Below are 8,853 nucleotides of genomic sequence, written 5' to 3' on the forward strand. Positions count from 1 at the left end.
AAGATCAAAGAAGAAGATGAAGAAGAACTCCAAAACAAGCAAACATCGCTCTCACGTCGGATCATCACATTACGTGTACCTACAACTCTTGTTGTAGTAATCTGTGAGCCATGAGGACTCAGCAATCCCATTACCATGGGTATCAAGACTAGCAAAGCTTAATGGGTATGGAATGGACAAGTGGTGTTGTTGCAGCAAGCGACTAAGCAATGTATGATGGCTAACTTACGAGTACAAGAGTAAGATCAGAAACTACACAAATGGTCGCAAAGTAGTAATGATCAATAAGTGATCCTGAACTACTTACGTTTAAGCATAACCCCACCGTGTTCTCTTCTCGATTCACTCGAAAAGAGACTGTCACGGTTATGCATGTGGTTCGGGTATTTTATTTGAGTTTAGTTCAAGTCCACTACAACCGGTTATTAACAAATTCCCATCTGCCACATAACAGCGGGCACGGCTCTCGAAAGTTTAAACCCTGCAGGGGTGTCCCAACTTAGCCCATGACAAGCTCACGACCCGCGGAGACAATCCTCCATCTCAGGACCCTCCGACCAGACTCGGAATCCCGATGCACAAGACAGTTCAACAATGGTAAAACAAGTCTAGCAAGACCTCCCGACGTACCGACACCGTGATAGTAGCCGCGTGAATCTCGTCTTAGGCCACGACGGATGAGCTAAGCTAGCGGCCACTGTGAAGGAAATATGCCCTAGAGGCAATAATGAAGTTATTATTTATTTCCTTATATCATGAAAAATATTTATTATTCATGCTAGAATTGTATTAACCGGAAACATGATACATGTGTGAATACATAGACAAACAGATTGTCACTAGTATGCCTCTACTTGACTAGCTCGTTGATCAAAGATGGTTATGTTTCCTAACCATAGACATGAGTTGTCATTTGATAAACGGGATCACATCATTAGGAGAATGATGTGATTGACTTGACCCATTTCATCAGCTTAGGACTTGATCGTTTTAGTTTACTGCTATTGCTTTCTTCATGACTTATACATGTTCCTATGACTGAGATTATGTAACTCCCGATTACCGGAGGAACACTTTGTGTGCTACCAAAGGTCACAACGTAACTGGGTGATTATAAAGGTGCTCTACAGGTGTCTCCGATGGTACTTGTTGAGTTGACATAGATCAAGATTAGGATTTGTCACTCCGATTGTTGGAGAGGTATCTCTGGGCCCAGTCAGTAATAGACATCACTATAAGCCTTGCAAGCATTGTAATTAATGAGTTAGTTGCGGGATGATGCATTGCAGAATGAGTAAAGAGACTTGCCAGTGACGAGATTGAACTAGCTATTAAGATACCGACGATCGAATCTTGGATAAGTAACATACCGATGACAAAGGGAACAACGTATGTTGTTATGCGGTTTGACCGATAAAGATCTTCGTAGAATATGTGGGAGCCAATATGAACATCCAGGTTCCGCTATTGGTTATTGACCGGAGACGTGTCTCGGTCATGTCTACATAGTTCTCGAACCTGTAGGGTCCGCACGCTTAAAGTTCGGTAACGATCAGTATTATGAGTTTTTGTGTTTTGATGTACCGAAGGTAGTTCGGAGTCCCGGATATGATCACGAACATGACGAGGAGTCTCGAAATGGTTGAGACGTAAGGATCGATATATTGGACGACTATATTCGGACACCAGAAGTTTTCGGGTGATTTCGGAGAAAACCGGAGTGCCGGAGGGTTACCGGAACCCCCCCCCCCGGTAGAAATAATGGGCCTTATGGGCCTTAGTGGAGAGAGAGAGGGCTGGCCTAGGGCAGGCCGCACGCCCCTCCCCCTCTAGTCCAAATTGGACTAGGAGAGGGGGGCGTGGGGCGGCGCCCCCTTTTACTTCTCCCTCCCCCCTTCCTTTCCCCCTCCTAGTAGGAGTAGGAAAGAGGGGAGTCCTACTCCTACTAGGAGGAGGACTCCTCCTCCTGGCGCGCCATAGAGGGCCGGCCGGCCTCCCCTTTGCTCCTTTATATACGGGGGCAGGGGGCACCTCTAGACACACAAGTTGATCATTGATCCCTTAGCCGTGTGCGGTGCCCCCCTCCACCATAATCCACATCGATCATATCATAGCGGTGCTTAGGCGAAGCCCTGCATCGGTAGTAACATCATTACGGTCAACACACCGCCGTGCTGAAGGAACTCTCCCGTGAAGCTCTGCTGGATCGGAGTTCGTGGGACGTAATCGAGCTGAATGTGTGCTGAACTCGGAGGTGCCGTGCGTTCTGTACTAGGATCGGTCGGATCGTGAAGACGTTCGACTACATCAACCGCGTTCTCATAGCGCTTCTGCTTACGGCCTACAAGGGTACGTGGACGATACTCTTCCCTCTTGTTGCTATGCATCACCATGATCTTGCGTGTGCATATGAATTTTTTTTGAAATTACTACGTTCCCCAATAGTGGCATCCGAGCCAGGTTTATGAGTAGATGTTATATGCACGAGTAGAACACAAGTGAGTTGTGGGCGATACAAGTCATACTGCTTACCAGCATGTCATAGTTTGGTTCAGCGGGTTTTTTCTGGATGAAGCAGCCCGGACCAACATTACGCTTACGCGAGACTAGTTCTATCGACGTGCTCTGCACACAGGTGGCTGGCGGGTGTCAGTTTCTCCAACTTTAGTTGAACCGAGTGTGGCTACGCCCGGTCCTTGAGAAGGTTAAAACAGCACTAACTTGGCAAACTATCATTGTGGTTTTGATGCGTAGGTAAGAACGGTTCTTGCTCAGCCCTAGCAACCACGTAAAACTTGCAAGAACAATGTAGAGGACGTCAAACTTGTTTTTGTAGGGCATGTTGTGATGTGATATGGTCAAGACATGATGATATATTTTGTTGTATGAGATGATCATGTTTTGTAACCGAGTTATCGGCGACTGGCAGGAGCCATATGATTGTCGCTTTATTGTATGCAATGCAATCACCCTGTAATTGCTTTACTTTATCACTAGGCTGTAGCGATAGTCGTAGAAGCATTAGTTGGGAGACGACAACGATGCTATGATGGAGATCAAGGTGTCGCGCCGGTGACAATGGTGATCATGACGGTCCTTCGGAGATGGAGATCACAAGCACAAGATGATGATGACCATATCATATCACTTATATTGATTGCATGTGATGTTTATCTTTTATGCGTCTCATTTTTCTTAGATCAATGGTAGCATTATAAGATGATCTCTCATTAAATTTCATGGTACAAGTGTTCTCCCTGAGTATGCACTATTGCGAAAGTTCGTCGTATTGAGACATTACGTGATGATTGGGTGTGATAAGCTCTACGTTCACATACAACTGGTGCAAGCCAGTTTTGCACATGCAGAATACTCGGGTTAAACTTGACGAGCCTAGCATATGCAGATATGGCATCGGAACACTGGAGACCGAAAGGTCGAGCGTGAATCATATAGAAGATATGATCAACATATTGGTGTTCAACATTGGAAACTACTCCATCTCACCTGATGATCAGACATGGTTTAGTTGATATGGATGACGTGACCACTTAGATGATTAGAGTGATTTCTATCTAAGTGGGAGTTCTTTAATAATTTGATTAACTGAACCTTAATTTATCATGAACTTAGTACCTGATAGTATTTTGCATGTCTATGTTGTTGTAGATAGATGGCCCGTGCTGTTGTTCCGTTGAATTTTAATGCGTACTTGAGAAAGCAAAGTTAAAAGATGATGGTAGCAATTACATGGACTGGGTCCGTAACTTGAGGATTATTATCATTGCTGCACAGAAAATTACATCCTGGAAGCACCGCTAAGTGCTAAACCTGCTGCAGGAGCAACACTTGATGTTATGAACGTCTAGCAGAGCAAAGCTGATGACTACTCGATAGTTCGGTGTGCCATGCTTTACAGCTTAGAACCGGGACTACAACGACGTTTTGAACGTCATGGAGCATATGAGATGTTCCAGGAGTTGAAGTTAATATTTCAAGAAAATGCCCGGATTGAGAGATATGAAATCTCCAATAAGCTCTATAGCTGCAAGATGGAGGAGAATAGTTCTGTCAGTGAACATATACTCACAATGTCTGGGTACCATAACCACCTGACTCAACTAGGAGTTAATCTTCCTGTTGATAGTGTCATTGACAGAGTTCTTCAATCACTGCAACCAAGCTGCAAGAGCTTCATGATGAACTATAACATGCAAGGGATGAATAAAACAATTCCCGAGCTCTCCGCAATGCTAAAGGCTGTGGAGGTAGAAATTAAGAAGGAGCATTAAGTGTTGATGGTTAACAAGACAACCAGTTTCAAGAAAATGGGTAAAGGAAAGAAGAAAGGGAACTTCAAGAAGAATGGGAAACAAGTTGCTGCTCAAGAGAAGAAACCCAAGTCTGGACCTAAGCCTGAGACTGAGTGCTTCTACTACAAACAGACTGGTCACTCGAAGCGGAACTGCTCCAAGTATTTGGCGGATAAGAGGGATGGCAAGGTAAACAAAGGTATTTGTGATATACATGTTATTGATGTGTACCTTACTAATTCTCGCAGTAGTGCCTGGGTATTTGATACTGGTTCTATTGCTAATATTTGCAACTCGAAAAAGGGACTACGGATTAAGCGAAGATTGGCAAAGGACGAGGTGACGATGTGCGTGGGAAATGGTTCCAAAGTCGATGTGATCGCAGTCGGCACGCTACCTCTACATCTACCTTCGGGTTTATTATTAGACCTGAATAATTGTTGTTTGGTGCCAGTGTTAAGCATGAACATTATATCTGGATCTTGTTTGATGCGAGACGGTTATTCATTTAAATCAGAGAATAATGGTTGTTCTATTTAAATGAGTAATATCTTTTATGGTCATGCACCCTTAAAGAGTGGTCTATTCTTTTTGAATCTCGATAGTGGAGATACACATATTCATAGTATTGAAGCTAAAAGATGCAGAGTTGATAATGATAGTGCAACTTATTTGTGGCACTGCCGTTTAGGTCATATTGGTATAAAGCGCATGAAGAAACTCCATTCTAATGGACTTTTGGAATCACTTGATTATGACTTGGTAGTTGCGGACCGTGCCTCATGGGCAAGATGACTAAAATGCCGTTCTCCGGAACTATGGAGCGATCAACAGATTTGTTGGAAATCATACATACTGATGTATGTGGTCCGATGAATATTGAGGCTCGCGGCGGGTATCGTTATTTTCTCACCTTCATAGATGATTTGAGCAGATATGGGTATATCTACTTGATGAAACTTAAGGCTGAAACATTTGAAAAGTTCAAAGAATTTCAGACTGAAGTGGAAAATCATCGTAGCAAGAAAATAAAGTTTCTATGATCTGATCGTGGAGGAGAATGTTTGAGTTACGAGTTTGGTCTTCATTTGAAACAATGCGGAATAGTTTCGCAACTCACGCCACCCGGAACACCATAGCGTAATGGTGTGTCCGAACGTCGTAATCGTACTTTACTAGATATGGTGCGATCTATGATGTCTCTCACTGATTTACCGCTATCATTTTGGGGTTATGCTTTAGAGACGGCTGCATTCACGTTAAATAGGGCACGATCTAAATCCGTTGAGACGACTCCTTATGAACTATGGTTTGGCTAGAAACCAAAGTTGTCATTTCTTAAAGTTTGGGGCTGCGATGCTTATGTGAAAAAGCTTCAACCTGATAAGCTCGAACCCAAATCGGAGAAATGTGTCCTCATAGGATACCCAAAAGAGACAGTTGGGTACACCATCTATCACAGATCCGAAGGCAAGACTTTCGTTGCTAAGAATGGATCCTTTCTAGAGAAGGAGTTTCTCTCAAAAGAAGTGAGTGGGAGGAAAGTAGAACTTGATGAGGTACCTGTACCTGCTCCCATATTGGAAAGTAGTTCATCACAGAAACCTGTTTCTTTGACACCTACACCAATTAGTGAGGAAGCTAATGATGATGATCATGAAACTTCAGATCAAGTTACTACCGAACCTCGTAGGTCAACCAAAGTAAGATCCGCACCAGAGTGGTACGGTAATCCTATTCTGGAAGTCATGTTACTAGACCATGACGAACCTACGAACTATGAGGAAGCGATGATGAGCCCAGATTCCAAAAAATGGCTTGAGGCCATGAAATCTGAGATGGGATCCATGTATGAGAACAAAGTGTTGACTTTGGTTGACTTGCCCGATGATCGTCAAGCCATCGAGAATAAATGGATTTTCAAGAAGGCAGACGCTGATGGTAATGTTACTAGCTACAAAGCTCGACTTGTTGCGAAAGGTTTTTGACGAGTTCAAGGAGATGACAACGATGAAACCTTCTCACCCGTAACGATGCATAAGTCCATCCGAATCATGTTAGCTACTGCCGCATTTTATGATTATGAAATTTGGCAAATGGATGTAAAGATTGCATTATTGAATGAATTTCTGGAAGAAGAGTTGTATATGATGCAACCTGAAGGTTTTATCGATCCGAAGGGTGCTAACAAAGTGTGCAAGCTCTAGCGATCCATTTATGGACTAGTGCAAGCCTCTCAGAGTTGGAATAAACATTTTGATAGTGTGATCAAAGCATATGGTTTTATATGGACTTTTGGAGAAGCCTGTATTTACAAGAAAGTGAGTGGGATCTCTGTAGCATTTCTAATATTATATGTGGATGACATATTGTTAATTGGAAATGATATAGAATTTCTGGATAGCATAAAAGGATACTTGAATAAGAGTTTTTCAATGAAAGACCTCGGTTAAGGTGCTTACATATTGGGCATCAAGATCTATAGAGATCAATCTAGACGCTTAATTGGACTTTCACAAAGCACATACCTTGACAAAATTTTGAAGAAGTTCAAAATGGATCAGGCAAAGAAAGGATTCTTGCTTGTGTTACAAGGTGTGAAGTTGAGTAAGACTCAATGCCCAACCACTGTAGAAGATAGAGAGAAAATGAAAGATGTTCCCTATGCTTCAACCATAGGCTCTATCACGTATGCAATGGTGTGTACCAGACCTGATGTGTGCGTTGCTATCAGTTTAGCAGGGAGGTACCAACGTAATCCAGGAGTGGATCACTGGACAGCGTCAAGAACATCCTAAAATACCTGAAAAGGACTAAGGATATGTTTCTCGTTTATGGAGGTGAAAAAGAGCTCATCGTAAATGGTTATGTTGATGCAAGCTTTGACACTGATCCATACGATTCTAAATCGCAAACCGAATATGTGTTTATATTGAATGGTGGAGCTGTCAGTTGGAGCAGTTCTAAACAAAGCGTCGTGGCAGGATCTACGTGTGAAACGAAGTACATTGCTGCTTCGGAAGCAGCAATTGAAGGAGTCTGGATGAAGGAGTTCATATCCAATCTTGGTGTCATACCTAGTGCATCGGGTCCAATGAAAATCTTTTGTGACAATAGTGGTCCAATTTCCTTGGCAAAGGAATCCAGATTTCACAAGAGAACCAAGCATATCAAGAGACGCTTCAATTCCATCCGTGATCAAGTCTAGGTGGGGGAAATAGAGATTTGCAAGATACATACAGATCTGAATGTTGTAGACCCGTTGACTAAGCCTCTCTCACGAGCAAAACATGATCAGCACCAAGACTCCATGGGTGTTAGAATCATTACTATGTAATCTAGATTATTGACTCTAGTGCAAGTGGGAGACTGAAGGAAATATGCCCTAGAGGCAATAATAAAGTTATTATTTATTTCCTTATATCATGATAAATGTTTGTTATTCATGCTAGAATTGTATTAACCGGAAACATGATACATGTGTGAATACATAGACAAACAGATTGTCACTAGTATGCGTCTACTTGACTAGCTCGTTGATCAAAGATGGTTATGTTTCCTAACCATAGACATGAGTTGTCATTTGATAAATGGGATCACATCATTAGGAGAATGATGTGATTGACTTGACCCATTTCATCAGCTTACCACTTGATCGTTTTAGTTTACTACTATTGCTTTCTTCAAGACTTATACATGTTCCTATGACTATGAGATTATGTAACTCCCGATTACCGGAGGAACACTTTGTGTGCTACCAAATGTCACAATGTAACTGGGTGATTATAAAGGTGCTCTACAGGTGTCTCCGAAGATTCTTGTTGGGTTGGCGTATTTCGAGATTAGGATTTGTCACTCCGATTGCCAGAGAGCTATCTCTGGTCCCTCTCGGTAATGCACATCACTTAAGCCTTGCAAGCATTGCAACTAATGAGTTAGTTGCAGGATGATGTATTACAGAACGAGTAAAGAGACTTGCCGGTAACGAGATTGAACTAGGTATTGAGATACCGACGATCGAATCTCGGACAAGTAACATACCGATGACAAAGGGAACAACATATGTTGTTATGCAGTTTGACCGATAAAGATCTTCATAGAATATGTGGGAACTAATATGAACATCCAGGTTCCGCTATTGGTTATTGACCGGAGACGTGTCTCGGTCATGTCTACATAGTTCTCGAACCCGTAGGGTCCGCACGCTTAAAGTTCGGTAACGATCGGTATTATGAGTTTTTGTGTTTTGATGTACCGAAGGTAGTTCGGAGTCCCGGATATGATCACGAACATGACGAGGAGTCTCGAAATGGTCGAGACGTAAAGATCGATATATTGGACGACTATATTCGGACACCGGAAGTGTTTGGGTGATTTCGAAAAAAAAACGGAGTGCCGGAGGGTTACCGGAACACCCCCCCGGGAGAAATAAAGGCCCTTATGGGCCTTAGTGGAGAGAGATAGGGCTGGCCTAGGGCAGGCCGCGCGCCCCTCACCCTCTGGTCCGAATTGGACTAGGATAGGGGGGGCAGGGGGAGGC

This window comes from Triticum dicoccoides, chromosome 4A, assembly GCF_002162155.2.
Source record: "Triticum dicoccoides isolate Atlit2015 ecotype Zavitan chromosome 4A, WEW_v2.0, whole genome shotgun sequence".
NCBI classification, from domain to species: Eukaryota; Viridiplantae; Streptophyta; class Magnoliopsida; order Poales; family Poaceae; genus Triticum; species Triticum dicoccoides.